Source organism: Strix uralensis, chromosome 1 (genome assembly GCF_047716275.1).
Source record: "Strix uralensis isolate ZFMK-TIS-50842 chromosome 1, bStrUra1, whole genome shotgun sequence".
In the NCBI taxonomy this organism is placed as follows: domain Eukaryota; kingdom Metazoa; phylum Chordata; class Aves; order Strigiformes; family Strigidae; genus Strix; species Strix uralensis.
In genome coordinates, this window is record NC_133972.1 from 31,450,203 (window position 1) to 31,469,755 (window position 19,553).

Genomic DNA, 19,553 nt, shown 5'->3' on the forward strand with positions numbered 1-19,553 from the left:
TACATTCAATTTCTGTCCTATATTTCAAGCCACATCTAAACTCTACTTCTTGAGGCTCATGCTGATGTGTAAACAGAACGTTTCTTTATGAATCATACAGAGATGCCAGCACCATGGGTCTCGGGTAATGTTCACACACTTGATAAACCTAAACTTTAAGGGACTTTTTGTTGGGCTTGTGAGAGTGAAATGGCACATTTAAATTGATTCTGTTTATATCCAGTGCACAAAAAGACATTTTTATACTCTGATACACATTGGTATCAGGAAGTGAAGCATCAAGAGTAATAAGGAATAAAGGGGGTCACAGACATTCCACCAAAACAAATATACTTTATTGTACACGAGATGCCATGCCAGGGTTAATTCCATTTTTAGCTCTGTCGCTGACAGTCCATAGGGACTGTGGTGTCTCTGCACAGCTATGTTACATAGGCGGCCTGTGTAATTGTCATTGGGCCAGTAGATTTACATGGCAACACACTGTTTTGGAAAAACATTGGAGTTTAATTAAGGTTGGTTGTTTATTTTTTAAATGAAGTGACAAGGAGAACTGAAGAACTGACATTAATAGCGTGAGGCCCATCACCATGGGATTTCTGCCCACCTCCAGTCATTCCCCACTTTGAAAATGCAGGCCAAGTTTTCTTAGCCTGTTTCATCTCAGGATCAAAACAGGATTCAGACCAACAAGGTTCTCTGAAAGAAAAAAAAAAGTAATATAGTCTCAGTTGCAATCTTCATATTGCTCTTCAGGAAGCCAGGATCATTCCATATACACCAACCCCAATTCCCTCGATGCAACGAGAGCCAGAGACGTCAGGCTGATGGCTTCACACATCTCTGCAAATGAATGTTGGGGACATGAGTCCCAAGAAGAAGTTGTATTCACAAAATGATCCCCCTACAGAAATGCCGGGAATATGCTGGAAGGAAAAGAACTTCCCCTCAGTCATGCAAGGTAAAACCACAGCAGGTATTATCTTGCAGGTCTGTGCACTACCCGGACACTTCAGGTGTCAGAATGATATACTTCCCTTACCTATAGCAGAACAAAAAGAAACAAGCTTTAAAAAGAAAAAAGAAAAGCATTTATTTGATTTTTTTTTTCCCCCCAAGTTTTAGATTTGGAAAAATGTGGCAGAGAAACCATAAAGCTAAGGGAAAACAAGACAAGGGAAATCATGGCTAAATAATTAACATTGTTACTATTACAGTCACAACAGTTGCTGTACCAAAGGCAGACTCCTCATAATAAGGTGAAGTATATAGGACACGGCAGAGAAGGGTTTGAGTGGACAGCAATACAAGTATTACAGAGTAAAAACGTGAGTTATATTCTCATCAGTGTGTGACCTGATGACATGGATTTAAACAGCACTACTCTTACTTAAAATGTGTTTAAATACAGTAATTATCCTGAATTGTAGCATAACTCATTTTCCTAGTGTTAACGATCAGGATTGCAGGAAGAAAAACTGTGAAAAACATAAACTAAGAGCAAGCCAATATGGGAATACCTCCACAGTTTGTGGACAGACTACCCCATTTATTGCAAAGGCATTAACTCTGACATGCTCTTGTGGTTTTTGAAAGGGTAACAAGATTACCCTTAGTAATATCACAGTTAAGAAAGTGTGCAAGAACAGGCTAATTATCAGAATCAGCACAAATATTTTATTTTCCTGACTGAAAAGAGTTAAAACCAATAGGAACAAGTATGTAGTGCCAAAAAAATAGGAATAATATCCTTCCAGCGTGGAATTCATCAGCCAGCCTTCAAATTCTAGCCCAGTCGTTCCTGACAATTCTTTAAGAAAAAAATCAGAACATGTTTTTTAAAAAATTCAAACGCTTCTGAAATTACTGTTTGCATCCAGATCACAAAGAAGAAGTATCAGAACATGAAGGGAAGGGTCTAGCAGTCCTGCTGAGCAAGATGAAAACACAACAAGAGCTAGAAGACTCACTGAAACAAACAACCCCTCCCAACCCTGTTTTTTGGTGGGTGTTTTTTTTCCGCATTTCCCCAAACAAGAAATTAGTAAGAGTGTTCATTTATTGAGGAAATTGTCCCTACAGGATTTGAGAGATTCTAAATACTGGTTATTAGAATATTATTTTTTCCTACTTGCTGAGGGTGTCCTCTCAAACTCACTGAAATCAAAGGCACATTAAAGCAGACTCTCCCCCCTGTTTTCTGGGGCAGCTGTGAAGAGCCATAAAAGCCTGTGGTGGCAGGAGACAAGCTAGTCCTCAGTGGTGCCTACACCCTCTGTGTGGCTGCAAGGGCGAGGGAGGGTCCCAGGAGGTTGCACAGACATCTCCACCATCCTGGTACAGGGACCATGGAGATCCACATCCTGACTGTGCGTGTTGCTGAGCCCTGGACTAGCTGGGGTGGACAGACAGTGGCTTGTCACTATTGTCCGCAGAGAGGAGAGACAAAGGGAGGTGCCTGAGCGATTCCCGGGGTGAGATCTGAGAGAGGAGCAGGGGCTGGGGCTCTGGAGGCAGACAGAGGCACAGGTGTCCGCAGCCGGAGTGCCGGAGGGAGGGTCACCTCGCCAGCGTGGGCCCAGATGGCACTGCACATGGCTCTCCCCTTGCCGGAGCCGTGTCCACTGAGGCAGCACCTAAGGTCACGGCAAGGCTTGGCAGAGACCTTACAGAACTCCCTCTCCCCCCGCAGTTGCTTGGATTTGGAAGGCCGGTGGGTTTGCAAACAGCAAGCTGCTCTCCCCCTGTCCGGGGAGTGCTACCTGGTGACCTTCCAGAAGACAGTGCCCACCAGCCTTTGCCCTGGGATGGGCAACCTGCCTGCTGCAGGCAAAAAAAGAAAAAGCAAAACAAAACACAGTGGTGCTCCTCCACCTACCCCAAAATTACAGGTGCAGGGTTGGTCATTCCTTGCCTGGCAGGCCACTGCAGCATCATTTGGCTTGTGATACGTGCCCAGAGCAGACAAGAAATGGACCTGGGCTTGGAGGCGGCAGCTCTCACCAGCCAGGTGCTGCACACCAGGCATGGAGTTAACACTGGTGCTTGTCAAGGGGCCTTGGCCAGTAGATATGGTGCCTGGTCGGCCTGTTTTGATCCTTCCAACAGAACTAGCACTTTTTACCTCATGCTTGAACACTATGTTCCACCTCCCTGCCTTCTCCAACCGCTCAAATGGCCTCATACTGCATATTGGTGGGACCCACGTGTGGGATCAAGTGTTAGAAGGGCTTTGCCAGCAGTACCACAGCAACTGTGGGAATGGGGACAAGTCCAAGGGCACATCACACCATTATGCCACAGGGACGAGATTGGGACACTCTCATGAGGATGTGACAGGAGTCAGAAGAGATGAGCCTGTCTGGGTCACCCAGAGTTAAGGAAGCCTTGAGAGTGACATAAAGTGGCAGGATAGTCAAACTCCTGCCCAGGACCAAAAACTCCAGGAGTCTTGTGTTTTAGACATATTTTTTGTGGGGTTTTTTTACAAGTTCCAAGAGCATGAAAACATGACCTAAATATAATGAATACAGTTACAACTATACATCACTCAGCCTGAAGCAAGAGAGAGGGTGGACTGCACTATGCATCTCAGTAAATTATTAATATAATAGGAGGTGTACCAGCTCAGCTAATAAAACATTCCTCGTTCTCGCCCTTGAGTTTAATTTGTTGTTGAGGCACACACCAAAGGTTGAGCATTTCAGCTCATTTAAGGAGTTACGACCCAGCAGTGTAGCAGGGCTACTGTATTCCAGAAGACTGAACATCACTGTTAATCACAGCTTCCCAGCAGATCCAGAGAGGGAATACCATAAAATTGTTTAGTAAACAGTGCATCTGCATTGAATAAAGACAAAAGCTCAATCTGAAATATCGAAAGTAACTTTTAAATGAAAAGACATGAATTCTTATTACACATTTCCACAAAAGCCTTTTCTGTTGCTGTTACGGTCTACCTTCCTGGGATAAATGTGTGGTTTACAGCATCTACATTACAATGTATAACTTTCAGCACTCACACTTTATGCTGTAACACATGCACAGACACTTTTTTTTTCTCCTCGATCTTCTTTTGGATATGATTTCTTAAGGCTTGTCTACACGGGGGAAGTTAAGCAGCATAGCAATTCTGGGATAACTACTCTGTGATAGCTCCCTGTGGACACTTCATTGCAATAAAAAAAAAGACTTTATTTGGGAATAATTACTCTGCATTGTGAGTGGAATAATTATTCTAGAATAAAAATCAGCCTAATTCCAAGATAAAGTGTATACACCCATGCAGGAGTTTTTGTCTGTTTATTTGGGGTTTGAGATTTTACCCCAGAATATGAATACTGTACAAGAATAGCTGGAACATTTTTTTTCCTCCTGGAATAGCCATGTTAAGCCATTTTTCCTTATAGATAAAGATATGGTATCGAGTTAAATAAAATGTCTGTCAGCTGGATACTTCTTAGTTTGAAGTGCAGTTTTTCACAGTCCAAAATATTTGTGTTGGCAGCCAGTAGCAGGCTGATGGGCCTTTCCTTGACATGGTTTTTCTGTTCCTTGGTAACAGGGGACTTGTACTCCTCAGCATATTCTTCAGATAGGAAATCTGTAGCTGGAAGCCAAAGTGTTATGGATTTTATTTTGTGGGATCATGCTGGAATCTTCTTTTTTGTACATCTCTAGCAAAAGAGATCAATTGTCTCTGCCCCATAAATCCAGAAGAGTCAAATCATGACTGGCAAACTCTTATCTAATAGTGTTTTGTCTCTCCTTTCTCCCTAAATGCAACTGGCTATTTATTTTAAGCAGTTAGGTAATAGACAAAGATCAGAGAAGGCCATGACGGTTTGCCTGTTAAGCAAAACTGAAATAGCTCTCCACCTGGCTAAGATGCAGGCCAACCACAGGCATCTCTCCTGGTCTTTTATCACTGATCTTTCTCCAAGTTCACTCAAGCATCCCTCACCTCCTGTATTTATGACCTCTCCTGCCTTTGTATTTTAACTGGCTCTGCTCTCAGGATGTGGGTGGAGTGAAATGTGTAAAACCACCTGCCCATGATGCTGTGTTTCCATTCAGCTTCAGGAAAAAAGGATTATTCAGTAATTAAAAACTCTTTTTTGCCTTTAGATGTGTCTAAGCGTTTCTAGCAGAAACATAAGTCATGCAAACAAATCCATTCCTCATTCATCTAGCTGTTCCGCCTTTCCCTTTTAAAGACATGTAATTCTGTTTGAAGGTGATCATCAGGGTCCTTAGTCTTTTCGTAATATGGCCTTTCATTTCCCTCCTTACCCTTTAGCATTTTTAAGCAGATCTGGCAGCAAAGGTTGTTTCAGATACAGAATGTGTTCATGATACTAATAGCGTTTAATGCATAGTCCAGTGGAGATATTTAAAGCATCACATGAACCATAAGGAGTTAAATTCAACTGGCTTCAATATGAATCAGCTTTATGTGCAGATAAATTGCCAGGCAAAGAGCAAACTGCAAATGTTGCTCCTGATTCTGTGTACACCAGCATTTTTGGTAATTTTTAAACATTCTATATTATCTTTTAAACAACAGATGGTGTTAATAAAATTATAAACCACACCCCATAAAATGCCAAACAGCAATAGAATTTTCCACGGAAATAATACAAGGTATAATATTTCTGCATTTATGAAAATCTGAGCATGAAAAACATTCACGTTGCAAAAGATAAGACCCAAAATACTCCTTTTCATTTCTTGTTAATGCAGCTTCAGCATTTTAATTAGTATCAATTACTGCAAATAGAGTTTTGGATGTGTTTTAACTTGTTCAAAAGTTTCAAAAAAGAAAGTTTTTATTTGTTTGTATTAGTCTCTCTCACTGCAAGTTCAGATGTGCAAAGCAAAAAAAAAAAAGAGGATCTACTTTAAGAAATGGAGTTTGCTTTGAATCAGTTAAAATGAAAGAGATGGATGACATGTTAAGTTTTCTGTGAGCTCTGAGTATTAAATTACTTAATAAAGAAAAGTTAAATTTGGCAATGCTGGGTAAGTAATCAGAAAATAATGAAAACACTCTTAAATAGGTGACAAGTCAAAGCTCTATCAAGGGCCAATTCTTATTCCAGGAAAATTCACATTAACTTTGATTGAAGTGAGAACTTCTGGTATTTCCACAGATGGAAAAGAATACAGACTAGCTAACGTAGAGATCTTTATTCTACTGACATTTTTCTAAAGTTTATAAACTAGATGCAAACAGACTGGCTTTCCCCTTCAGACTAAACTTGCAGTCTGAATATCACTCCAGGAGAACACTACAGTAGTTTCTCAGCTACAGTATGGAGACATATGGACAAAACAAGTGTCTTCTATACATGCAGGAGAATGCCACCAAGCCTGTCATCACTTGGGTCATTCAGCACTTCCTCTGCCTATTTTGAGCCCAGCCTGCTGCCTTATTGCATTATGCTGAAGGAGAATCTGTTTCTTCTCTCCTCCATCTCTTTGATATTCACAAGGCAGTCCTCTTCCCCCCAGGAAGCCCAACAATCATGGCAGCTCAGCTACGTTTCTTAAAGAAATGAAAGCGAAGTGTTTTTGTTAGAGAGCTGGGCAAGAAGTCTGGTATTGAGGATCTAAGCATAGCTAGACTACAGCACAATGAAGTGTGAACCCAGTCAGACTCTGCACTTAATTATGGAAAGTAGTGATTATGCAGGATGAAAGTCCTGTCTCAGCCAACTGCTGCCGGGTCTACCTGTCTTAAGGTGTTCCAGCAAGGTGTGTGGCTAAATCTTCATAGCTCCACCCTCCTTTCGCAGTCTCCTGTGGCATGTGTGCGTCTTCATTTTATAGTCTTCAGGGCTAGTCCTCTGAGTGCAGTTTATATGAGTCAAGAGACTCACGCTGGCGTTACCGAGATCAGAATCTAGCCATTTGTATGTCTGAGCACATATTCTCCTTGAAACAAGTTTGTGGTAGTATATTCAGGAATGCTTCGTGCTCGGGTTCAGATCTGGTTCCAGCTGGAGTTCCCTTGTAATGTTCCAAATCTCATTAAGTTAATGAGAGTTTTTTTCCAGCAATTTCAACGGGATTCCCTGTTTCTGTGCCTACATCCTTGGCTCAGCCTTGCATGCAGGAAGCCAGGGTGAGTGTCAGGAGTGAGAGGTCATGCTCCATCCCAGTCGCTCCCTTCGCAGCAGGACACTGAAGGGGGTGTCGGGGCAGACGTGCCAGAGGTGACCAGTAGCCATTCTCGCCTGCCTCCCTTATGCCTTGCCTTTCCCTGTTCCCCAGTTTCCTCTGTTTACTGGTATGGTCAGAGATCTAGATTTAGGAATTGGAGCTAGGAAAGTTGCACAAGTAAAGAAAGGAAAATTAAACAGCTATTGTGTGTTACCAAGCTTGGGGAGTGCACGCTGACCTTACAGTAATGGGCAACGGTGTGACCCCCCCACCTACAGGTCAAGTTCAGTCATTTAACACATGCTCTTTTCTATTTGAAGTGTATTATCAAATTGACCTGTCACATCTGGCTGCCTTGCTGACCATCCCAAAAAAAGAGATTGCTGACAGAAGAGGTTGCCCTCAGATGAACTGAGGGATGGCTGGAAACCTTGCACAGCTGGTGACAAAGCTGTCTTATTTTCATGGAAAGAAGACTGCAGCAATCAGGACAGTCAAACCAGTACCTTTAATGAGAACTAGATTCACCCACACAAACAAGTTGTATGGACTCAGAGATACGTATCTTCTCATATCCAAATCATATACTTCCTATTAGCACTGCAGTTATTATACAGACTCACTAAGAGAAGACAATCTTCCTAAATATTTATTTAGTGTTGATAGAATTGCTTACAAAACCTCTCTCTCATTCTGAGAATCTCTTACAAGACTCCCTTGTTCCCAAGTTCATTATAGCTACTTATATTATTACTGTAAATCTTTCTAATGCCTCAAATGTTTGGCTCTGAAGAACATTTTTATAATGAGGGTGGGGCAATGCAAAACTTTTCCTCTCCTAATTCATTGCTAAATTGTATTTGCAAGTTCAAATGCCAGAGTGATGAAATCACAATATTATTCATTGGATTTTGTTTGATTATTTGGTAGTGTTGTAGGGAACGTATCTATAAAACAACATGAAAAGCAAAGCAACAGAGCTTTAGGGGTTTTCCGGAACTTCTCTTCCGCACACATCAATTTTACTGTATGACTGTCCTGAAAGATTTATGCTTTGTGTTTTGAGGGCCAGGTTTTAAATGGCTTCACAGAATAAAAATATTAAAATTTAAATGCAACTTTAAAAATGTGTGTTGGACCTTTGGGCCTTCTGAAGAGGTCAAGTTCAAGACACTTATAAAAAGACCATTCCCAGAGAGACTGCATGGGAAAGCCTATTAACATTACTGCTTTCCCTTTATTTCCCCTTTGATCATAAAATAAGGTTATGGGTGGCAAAAGCTGTAATGGTGGGAAGATCCCAAATAGGATAGTATGATTTAATCTACTGAATATAAAAAAAGAAACAAATCACCAACAACAATATGGTGGGGTACCAAGCAAGAGTATGACTACAAAGTGCCTTGCTAAGGAGAAACAAAAACAAAATCAAAAAACACAGACAGAAAAGCCCTGTACAATTCCACAATAGGAATGAAGGGTTTTTTTAAAAAAAAAAAGGAAGAAGAAGGAGCATTTTCATTCTACTCCTTCTTTAATTAAATCTCATTTTGTCCATATGACAAAAAAACAACTATTATTTAAAGAATTCCTAAATCCTGAGTAAAAATAAACTAGCTCTACATCTGGCTTAAGAAATAACAAAGGACAATTATCTGTTTATGCTAGGGACATGACTCAAAATCTCCATATTCCATACAGAGGATATTGAAGCCCTCTTTTTCCTAGTTCTGCAGGCGTAATAGTGACAGTGACTGATTTAGGGGAAGAGAGGGAGAACGCACAAGTCTGCATGAGCACTTCTGAGCTCATTTTCATCCAAACAAACTGGCTTTTGACTTGCTATATATATATTATTCTAAAAGCTGGGGGCTTTTTCTCAATTTTACCGTATGAGGTAAAATTTAGAAAATATACTATATGAACTGTCTTCCATTCCTGATAAGGCCATTTTTTATTATATGGGTATCAAAAGGTCCCTAGCACAAAATAGACTCAAGATCATTGATTTTAAATAGTTCTATATAAATAATGGCAAAATTTGGCTCTGAACACCTCTAGCAGAAAACTCTGTTATTGTCATGAATATCTTAAGTGTAATCGTTTTTCTTTTAATTAACATTCTAAAGAGAAAAGGAAGTTGGAAATCCAGATAAATCTGTTATGAGTCAATTAAGAAGCCAGGATTAGCATATGCAATCAAGATGGGTGCAGCAAGATTTCATGGAAGAGTTCATGAGGAAGCAACCAGGATGTATCATTTGCATGGGCAACCTCCTTGGTTTGTGTTCTTCTCAACCTCAGTATTGTTGACTTGACTCAGTGCATGAATATTGCCAAGCAGCAGCAAACCACGATTTCATTTTCCTGCTTGCACAGATACAACTTACCTTGGCATGTGGTTTTAAAAAAGACAAATCATATGAACTATGACAAACAGGAATAGTCCTTTTCTTCTTTCTGCAGATATTCTTTTTAATAAAATCTCTTTCTAAACCCCAGTTCTATAAATATCATCAGTAGATACTGCAGACTGTCCTACTCTTCCTTGATCAGATAGGTGATACTGAATACCCCTCAGGGACTAAAGTGGGATACTTCATACATAGGTCACCTGAGCAATGGAAGCCTTTATCAAGGGGTGACTGATTAGTGGAAGATGTAGAAGGAGTTGATGAACTCACATCAGTTACTATCAGATGAACATTTATATTCTAAAGCCCATGTCAAATTTACAAGAGAATGCAGCTCTTTTTTTTTTTTTTGTAGTAAAACAAAAAAATATATGAACTTTATGGGTACAAAGACTGAAACCTTCAACATTTTTGAGCTGATTATTCTAGAGTTGGGTCATCATGGAAAATCTTACAAGTCCACTATCCTTGGTGTCTTTTCTACAAATAAATTGAAGTCATGAGTCTCCTGGGATGAAAAGTTAATGTTTTCATACCTTCACATTTCACAGAAAGAAGAATTCAAGGCTTTTAAAAGATGATAATGGAAATAAAAATAATTTAATATATATCTGTGATCTCAATTGTCCTGAAAAAAACTATCCATGGCACTGCAGAACGATACAAATTTAGCACAGCTGCTGAAGGACAGTCACTACCGAACTCATTTCCAACATATGGCATGATTTTGCTTAGATCTACAGACTGAGGGAGTTTGATGAAAACTAAACAATCATTCCTAAATCTCAATCCTCAGTTACCATGGTTCATGGGAAGCCATATACCTAATGCCAGTTAAGAAGACCATTTGTTTTGTAATGACTAGAACAAGAGTATAGAAGACGAAGAAATAAGAAAAACTGAATTTCAGCCACCAAAGATAGAGCTGTGTTAGGAGAAGCTCATGTCTGCTTTTGCTGAACTTCATATTCAGTAGTTACGACAGGCTTTGCACAACACCACTTTTCCTCATACTGACCAAGATGTATATCAATATTAGTTTAACACAAGATGTGATGCCTTCAAATTCAGCAAATAAAATTATACTACTTCACAAATGTACTTTCCTAATTTGAAGTTTCCTGAAAGAAAATACAATACTGGGGTGGGGTTTTTTTGTTTTTTAAAACATGCTGCACAACTGGAACTATTTCAAGGAATACAAAAGATGGCATGGCCCTGATGTTGCAGTAAAGACTGACCACTATAATCATGGCAATGATAAGCCCTTATTTTAAGACAGAAGCTTCGAAGTATCAAAAGAAACACAGCTACTGGACCTTTTTTTTTTCTCTTACTGAATCTCGCTCCATTATATTTCTCTATATCACAGTCAATCTAAAAGGAAAAAAAGAGTAAGGAACCCTGCACATCAGAAATGCTCTACATGGGCTACATTTTTAGAGGGTGTAAATATATTAGAATATATCAATGTATATGAACAAATTAGGGTAGAAGGGTGTGTTTCAGTGGCTTTTCAATGTGTGCACACTATTAAAATCTGTCTGAGATCTGTTTGGAGAAAGCACCAATTATATTTCTTATTAAAGAATATGCAATTACAGCCCTCTTTACACTTCCTGCTTCCTTCAACAATGAAGACCTGTCTGCACTGAAGATTATAAAGTCCTGCACTGTTTCACTAGGTCACCAGACTAAACAGGCCAATCCACTTCCATGGCAATTTATTCCAGGTTTTCTCTTTTAGGCCAACTTCTTTTATAATAACACTGGGCCTAGCTGGAGATTCACAGCATTGTCACTGCAGGAGAGTTAGCCCCTGTAAAATTAAATAGAATGCTGTTTAAACTTAAATGCCAAAAACTTTTGTGAGGTCCCTGATGTATTATTTTCATGTCTATTATCTTTAAGATCTTCATAAGACACTGAAAAATATGATCTTCAGAATTCACAGTTCTCCACAAAAGTTACCATAGCCATAGCTGGTGCAAATGCTTTATGTACTAAACCATTATTTTAGTTCCTTTTGGTTTATGGTATTTGTCTGTCATCAGAAAAACCAGAAAGTCTGCAGTTCAGATTTCTCAGGATCATAAATGGTTTGATTAAACTACAGATGTTAATTAAGACCCAAATCTGTATCTTCATGCATAGCCAGAATAACCAGCTTGTTAGCTAGGGAAAGCCCATGATATTTAGAATATTCCATATTGTAGGATGCAGATCACAAGTGGAAGGGTTCCAGGCTGGCTTTGTAACCTCCTCTTCAGTTGTATCAAGCAGGTTTGGGGAAGGAAAAGATGCATGGGACAGACTGTCTGAACTGTGCCCATACATCTTATACGTGGCAAAAGCAATCAGTTACGCCGTGGCAGGGGAAATCTGTGCATTGGACTGCCATTGTGTTGTTATCTTTTTTTTGAGGAATATATTGTCCTCTGATTTTGGAAGTTTGCAAGTAGGTGAAATGAAATTACTTTTAAAGGAGAAATAAGCATCTTTGAATATCATTACAGCTTTCCTAAAATAGGTCAAAATTTTAGTATGTATTTTCATTTTAATTTAATTAAATTCATAAAAATATAAGTCTAACCTTGTATCCCACAGGACTCAAACAAATATGTGCGTCTAGCCATGTTAGCCATTACAGCTTCTAAATGGGAAACACTTATAGTGAGAATTTTCATTATAAATAATATGCAATCCAACAATTTCCTGTGCTGTCCTTTGTGATACAAAATAAAAATGGACCAGAAAATCTACTGAGAGAACAGTTACCAGCAGATACTAAGTATTGGTGTTAATATGAAACCAACTGGTACGAATAAACAGATACTGATTTATATGGTTTATGGTTTAATCCCATAAAGGATTCTGGTGCTCCAAAATCTTTGGTGCTCCAACATCAGATTTTTCATCCCATGGTCCCCTACCAGGTATCCAGAATAATGTTTTTAAAACATGACTTTCCTGTGATATACGTGGAGACACACCTGGGCGGCCTGGAAAACAGTCAGCACAGCATGCCTTGACCTCACATAAGCTGAGTGGAATTAACCAGGTAAAAAATGAAGTTTGTCCCAAGTCTAAAATCCTACTTTCCTCTAAAACCAGGGCTCTACGTGAGGGTTACCTCTAAAGACAGGGCTCTACCCAGGGCTGTCTGAGAGATCCCTCCATCCACTCAGTATCTACACCCTGATTCTTTTTATGAAAATAGGTTCCTGTGATCTTTCCTTCAAAACTTATGTTTTATTAAAACATAGCTGGAGGAGAAGCTGGCTTCCCATCTCCCTCTATATAACAACTCTGTGATTAGAGTACTCATGCAATCATGGGATTCATCTCTCCTGCCCTCAAAGGCCCCAATTCACAACTCCTCTCACCCCAGGGAGGACTCTGACCATCAGGCTGATAGTTATTTCAGAAAAGGCAGTCTCGACCCTTCTGCTGAAACAGTGCCCTTGAGCACAAACAAATTCAAGATTCCTTAGATCATAATCTAATGTTTAGGTTATTCCCAGGGCTGGGGCACACACTGAGTTTTCTCGGGATTATTTCTGTCTTTGCTATGTTAAATTGTTGTGAAATACACACAACATCCCCTCCAAAAAAAAAAAAAAAAAATCCTGGGACTAAGTACCATTATTACCACTGTGACCCTGCTGCATTTTGTCAAGAAGCCAGTCGTGTCACGGAGTCCGGGGCATGCTCCAGGAGTGGCCAGGAGGTCAAGCCAACCAGGACTCTTGGGTGGAGGAATGTCATGGTCCTGGGGTCCCAGGAACTTTGGCATGAGCACTTCTGAAAGGCCACTCGGGAGTCCCAGGTGGAAAAGGAACTAACTCCAAGGCATGAATCATGACAGGCAAACATAGCACTTTGAGGTTTAGGCAACTGCTTAACACAGGCTTTCTGAATCACACCTGTTTGTTCACATGCTTAAATTCCACCCAAGTCCCACATTTCACACCATCCAGACCCTCTTATTGACCGAAACATAAGTATTGACAGCAATATCTTTGTGCTCACCAAAATATCTTTTTATTTATGAAAAAAACAGCAGCAGTTGCCGAGGACAGTTAACACTGAAAGCATTGAGTTGTTACCTTCACAGCATAATCCTTGTCATAGCTCAGCTGACAGATTGATTATTCCAAGTATGGTGTACCTATGGTTGGGAATCATATTGCAAGGCTTAGGGCTTTACACTAAAACTGCCCTGTCTGTCGATAAACCCTGAAGGAAGAATTGTGCTAAATCCTATTTTCACCTCTCAATATTCCTGAGGTGAAAATATAATTTTGCGGAAGTAAAATGTTTATTTTGACATTGTGACTAATGTCTTCCACTCCATGACAGAAACATTAGTGGAAAGCCTTAATAACTAGATGTGGTAAACTCCAGAGCAAAGACACATTGCTTTAAAATGTCTTTATTCTGGACATGTTCTGTTCAGGCCTTTACAAAATCTCTACACTTCTAATAACAAGATGTACTTGTGTCTCTAAACAGCTCAATGGTGAAGTGTATATATTATCACCTATAGCAGGAAAAGCCCTTCCCCTGGACTTACCAGGAATACAAGAAAAAAAGGTGATTTCCTCTTACTTCTGTTTCCATAAGCCTATTTACTACAATCTAGTGGCACACCTTGTAACTCCTAGTTAGGTATTCAGAATAGCAACATGACTATAAGTTAAATATAATTTGTGAAATACATGCCATATTTGATAAAAAATGCATGTAGTCAGAATCATATGATGATTTAATTTGCATAGATGTAAAACCTGATTATACACAACCTATATTTGTAAAAGTAGACAGTCACCTGGTTTCTCTTCACTGGTTTAATCTGACAGTCCCTCACTAGAGGCAACAGAATTTTTAAAAGCAGCCAAGACGAACCAGACACCAAGGGGAAGGAGAAAAAAACAGACAATGTGCCGGAAAAGTGGTTCACACAAATATTAATACAACTTCATCAATCCTTTCAAAAATGATTATTTTAGACTGACAGAAAATGTAGAGAGCAGTCAGGAAAAACCGAAGTGAGTTTGATTCCATTGATGCACCTGCAACAATTTGATCTTCTCTTCCATAAAGCAGAAGTTTTAAGAGGAAATCTACAGGATGCAGTTTACTTTTTTAGGTATTCAAAAGATCTCCTGTAACAGAGATGTGGAACAGAGAGTAGTTACCATCTTGGAGAGAAGCTGAATGAACTGAGGCAGTGTGTAGCATCAGGGTCTGGAAACATGAACCTTGAATGAATGACTGGAGGAAACTTAAGCCAGTCTGGAGTGGACAGATAACTTTGTTATTATTGACACGATTCCTATTTCAGTGAACAAATTTTCAGGAGAGACATTCAGGTAGCGAAGTGGCATAGGCCTAAACTCAGGAGACTGGTGTCTGACCAACAAAAAGAGTATGATAATCAACAGACTGCAGAAATACGCTGAAAGCAGCAGCCACATTCAGAAAATGTCATCTGAGTGTCTTCCACTGAGCCACCAGCGAGATGAAACATCAGACAAGGTTATGGTACAGCTGATAATGGCCACTTGCATTTAAAATATGCACAGAAGGCCAATCCAGCATGGCTGTATTGTTCACTATCATTTCCATCTATGACAGATAACACTAATACCGGTTGGAACATAGTTACTCAAACCAGGTCTTAACACTTCATCAAGCTGCCGAGACAGCTATGCCGAGACCATGCTAGTAAGCAGGATTTTTTGCTATGTTTCACAACTACTACCATATAAACAGATTACAAAACTTAGGCTGCTGGTTTTGGATGTTAAGAGGGAAAAAAGACTTAAACTTTTTTTCAGTTTCTGATGTTCTTAGCTTAAAGCAAACCATGAAGAAAGCAAGCAATCGTAAGAAGTGCTAGGTGTCATGTAGTGTTTGTCACTGCTATAGCATTAGCCATGTACTACAAGCTGGAAATAAACCATGCTTGATAAGGTACATATTATTTGGGAACAACGTAAGTATCTGAGCATTACTGAGACTTCTGTTGATCATCTGCAATTTCAGGCAGAAGATGACCTTCGTTATCAACCATAGGTCAACATAACTCTCAAGTATGCACGCATTCCTGCAGTGCTTCTTCTTAATAATGAACATCTAATTTCAAGCCCTGGGTAACATCAGATACAGAAAAAAAACAAAAAAACAAAACAAAAAAACCCAAAAAAACAACCCACATGTATTTATTTGGTTCCTGGATCTATGTGGAGGCTTTTAACCCCACTCCACTCCTTGCTCTACTTCACTTCCCAGCCCTCTCTACTCATGTCTAAACATAAAGATATTTACATGTCTGAGAGGAACTGGAAAGCATCTGTGGTATTTCCCAGAGGATCCGATAGCTCGTCTCACACAAAAGCATATTTCCACATCATTGGGGCACCTCAAGAAGGGCCTCTGACGTAGTTTCAATTAGCAGATTCATCACTTTCACTACCTCACTTGAAAGATTTCAACAGAAATATTTTCAGTTAATATTGTCCTTCACTTGAATTGGTTATGTCTGTAGTCCTTATAGGATGGATCATCAAATAGATGGTCTTTGGATAAATGTACTTTTACACATTGTTCAAAGTCCCTAAAACTCATGGGACTTTGAAATCATGTGGATTCCTGGTGTTCCTTGGCAGGCTCTAAATCCACAAATTAATGAGTGGCTTATTGTGATTCATATGCCACTTTCATTTTTGGCAGGTAACGCTAATGGTATTGGAGAATGATTATCTGAATGAGATCTGCACCCACTTCCCTCAAATCAGGACTCTAAAAAAGCTCAGAACGAAGCTGTCAGCATAAATACATAAAAATATATGTGAACGCCTATTCTGTATAGGGTTTTGACTGTACAATTTCCACCATCAGGGATAAGCAGGATGAGCACGACTTTCAGTAGTTCCTGCAGAAGGTTAGGCAAGCAAGCATCTGGGGGTGGACACTGAGGAAGAGGAAATATCTGCATGTCAGTAATAGGAAAGTTATATTGTACACCTGCTTTTTAGGCATGCCATCTGCGCTCAGTCATACCATAATACAGCTTTGATGACATGCCACAGCTAAAGGACAGGCAATATATGTCTTGCTTCATTGACATGAATGACACAACTTGGTAAAACTCACTGCTTAATGATATAAATCATAACTCTCAAACACGGTGTATGGTTGCCCTGTATGTTTTTCAATGTTTAGACCCATGCTAAATATCTTGATACTGAAAGCACTGAAGGAGCACTACGGTGAAAACTGATGAACACCAGGTAAGCAACAGCACCTTATCTATACTAATGCCAGACTTACTATATTTTGCTGGCCTGTAAGCACACTGTAACATCCAGCTGAACATTGTTTACAGCGACCTAATAATGAGTAATTCTGTTCCCATTACTGCTCACAATGTCATATTAAATTTTGCTTGTTTTCAAAGTAAACTGCCCTACGTAGTTGAAAGGTATCACCACACTTTTTAAAAAGCTGGATAAATCTTATCTTTAGAAAAGGAAATGTGATCTAAAAAAAAGGGCATATATTTTGACTAATATACAAAATTGGTGAAAAACAAGGTTTATAATACATTTCTTTTTTAAAGAAGCATTTTCTATAGTGCACTTGAGGATCTTTAAGAGGAAGCTTGGTCTAAATTCAGTTCCAGTCCTGGATCTCCTCTTAAAACCATGTGTGGCCTCAGGCAAATGTGTTAATTTTCCTGTTTCAGTTTCCCTGCCTTTAAAGTGGAATAACGCGACAAACTCAAATAGTTTAGCTGCAATTTATAAGAATGAGTAACTTGATTATTAGATTTCTGAGACATGAAACATGATTATTATTAGGACTTACTGACCAGCCAGTCAGAATAGCGTGATACAAATAAAGGAGATGATGGGTCTTTGACAACAGAAGGATGCCAGTTAGCCAGTCAGTCAGTCTGAGTAGCTGTGCAAGGAGGCAGCTCTAGGGAGCAGATAGTTGGACCTATAAAAGTGAGAATGCCCCCTTTGTACTGACTATCTATTACTCCGTGGTACCTAAAGACCACAAAAGGCTAAGTCCTCTCTGAGAAATGAATAGGTCCAAAGCACTACAACAAATCAGCTGCAGGCAAAAAAATTTTTATCTGTGTAAGAGAGCTTGATGTTATTTTCTAGTGGAAATGTCAGAATTGATTAAAGACTTAGCATTTTTATTTAAAATGAGAGAGTAGTGGATGATACATTTTAAAGGGAGAAAAAGTCAGAGGCCTGATAACATGGAGATAATGGGGTAAATTAATTTCTGGTGTTGGAGTAATTTGGTACTCAACATACTGAGTCCAAATTTACACAACTGTACATAGCAGAAATAGGAGTGTCTTTTAATAACTATGACAAAAATACTCTTCCCACTGGCAAGGTCAATATTATTAATTGTTATTCCTATTATTAACCTTTGGGCTTGTGTATCCTCCACAGATTAATGATTATTCAATAACTGTGCTACAAGGTTGCACTTTCTAATAGCACCTAACAGAAGGGCGTACCACCGGTCAACCAGGAAAAGCGTTGACTTATCAACTTCATGGTCTTGGTCTTGTTTCTGAGACATGCAACGTGCTTACAGGAATTGTACCTGTCAGTTCCCAGAGCTGAAAGAGGAAATCTGCCTCAAACTCAAGACAAATGAAAACCGGAGATCGGGCTGACATCCAGGGTCCCCTCTCCTCTCAGTCTCCTAGGGAATAAGCAACAGCCTCAGCTTGCAGGGAAACCCGCACTCATTGCCAGGTTCACTCTCCAGGAACTCCGCTTCCAAATCCCGCATCAGTGAAGATGGGCAAGAAGGTCTTCAAAAAAACAAAAGAAGAGAGAACAAGTCCCTCCCCAAGGAGAAGTTACACGAATAAAGGCAATTCTCAAACAGCGTTGCGGGGGAGCACGTGGTGCCAGGTGAAACGCCGGCCGGGAGGAGCGGGGCTGCCCGCGCCGGGACCCGGCCCCCCCCCCGGGATGCCGCCCCTCACCCCCGGCAGCCCCGTCCCGCCGGGGCCGCCGGCGCGGTCGCGGCGCTTCTGCCCGGGATGGCTGGTGGCCGTGGGGCGCTGCCTGCCCGAGGGGGCCGCTGCCTGCCCGAGGCGGCCGCCGCTGGGGCGCAGGGAGTAGCGGCGGGGGGCGGGCAGGGGACGCGGGGGCAGGTGCGGGGATAAAGGAGCGGGGGAAGGATGGAGGGAAGGGGGAGAGCGGGGGAGCGGGGAGGAGGCCGGGGGCGCGGTGCCCGGCCAATGCCCCGCGGGGGCGGAGGAGGGTTCTGGCCCCCCTCGCAGGGCAGGGGGGCCGGCGGGGATGGACACCTCCCTGCCCCCGGCACTTCCACCAAGTCGGCCCCACCGCCACGCGGGGCCGAGAGCGGGCGGAGGGAGGGGACGCCGCGCACACACGCACACATACAACACACACACACACACACACGCAGCCGCCGCTCGGTGTGTGTGTCCCCCCCGCAGCCCCCCGCCGCCGCGCAGGCAGGAGGCAGCAGGCGCGGAGCGGGCGGCGGCGCAGGGCGCGGAGCCCCCCCTTCCCCCCCGGGCCGCCGCCGGCCTCCCGCCGCCGCGCTGCCCCGACGGCACCGCCGCCCCCTCCCCGGGGGCAGCGCGCACCTCCCCGCCCGAAGGGGCCGCGCGCGGCGGCAGGCGGGGGGGGGCGCGCACACACACACACACACACACACAGAGCAGACGCATGCACACACGGACAGACAGGCGGACAGACAGAGGCAGGGCTGCCCCACGCCGGTACCTCGCTGCCCTGGTGTTTTCCGTCCGGGCTCCTCCTTGCTGAGGCAGCTCGGGAGCGGAGCCGAGCGGGCGGGTGCGTGTGTGCGTGTGTGTCTGTGTGCGTGTGTGTCTGTGTGCGTGTGTGTGTGTGTGTGTGTGTGCGCGCGTGCACGCGTGTGTGTGCGAGAGCG

General features: G+C 41.6%; 1 long non-coding RNA gene across 1 annotated transcript; it reads right to left on the bottom strand.

Moving 5' to 3' along the window:
- Nucleotides 1–313: 313 nt before the first annotated feature.
- LOC141953329 (uncharacterized) lies at nt 314–19,507 on the bottom strand. The gene is made up of 3 exons (XR_012631902.1): nt 19,385–19,507; nt 18,222–18,435; nt 314–699 (listed from the first exon to the last, which is right to left on the bottom strand). It is a non-coding gene; the product is annotated as an uncharacterized LOC141953329 (long non-coding RNA).
- Between the last annotated feature and the right edge of the window lie 46 nt (nt 19,508–19,553).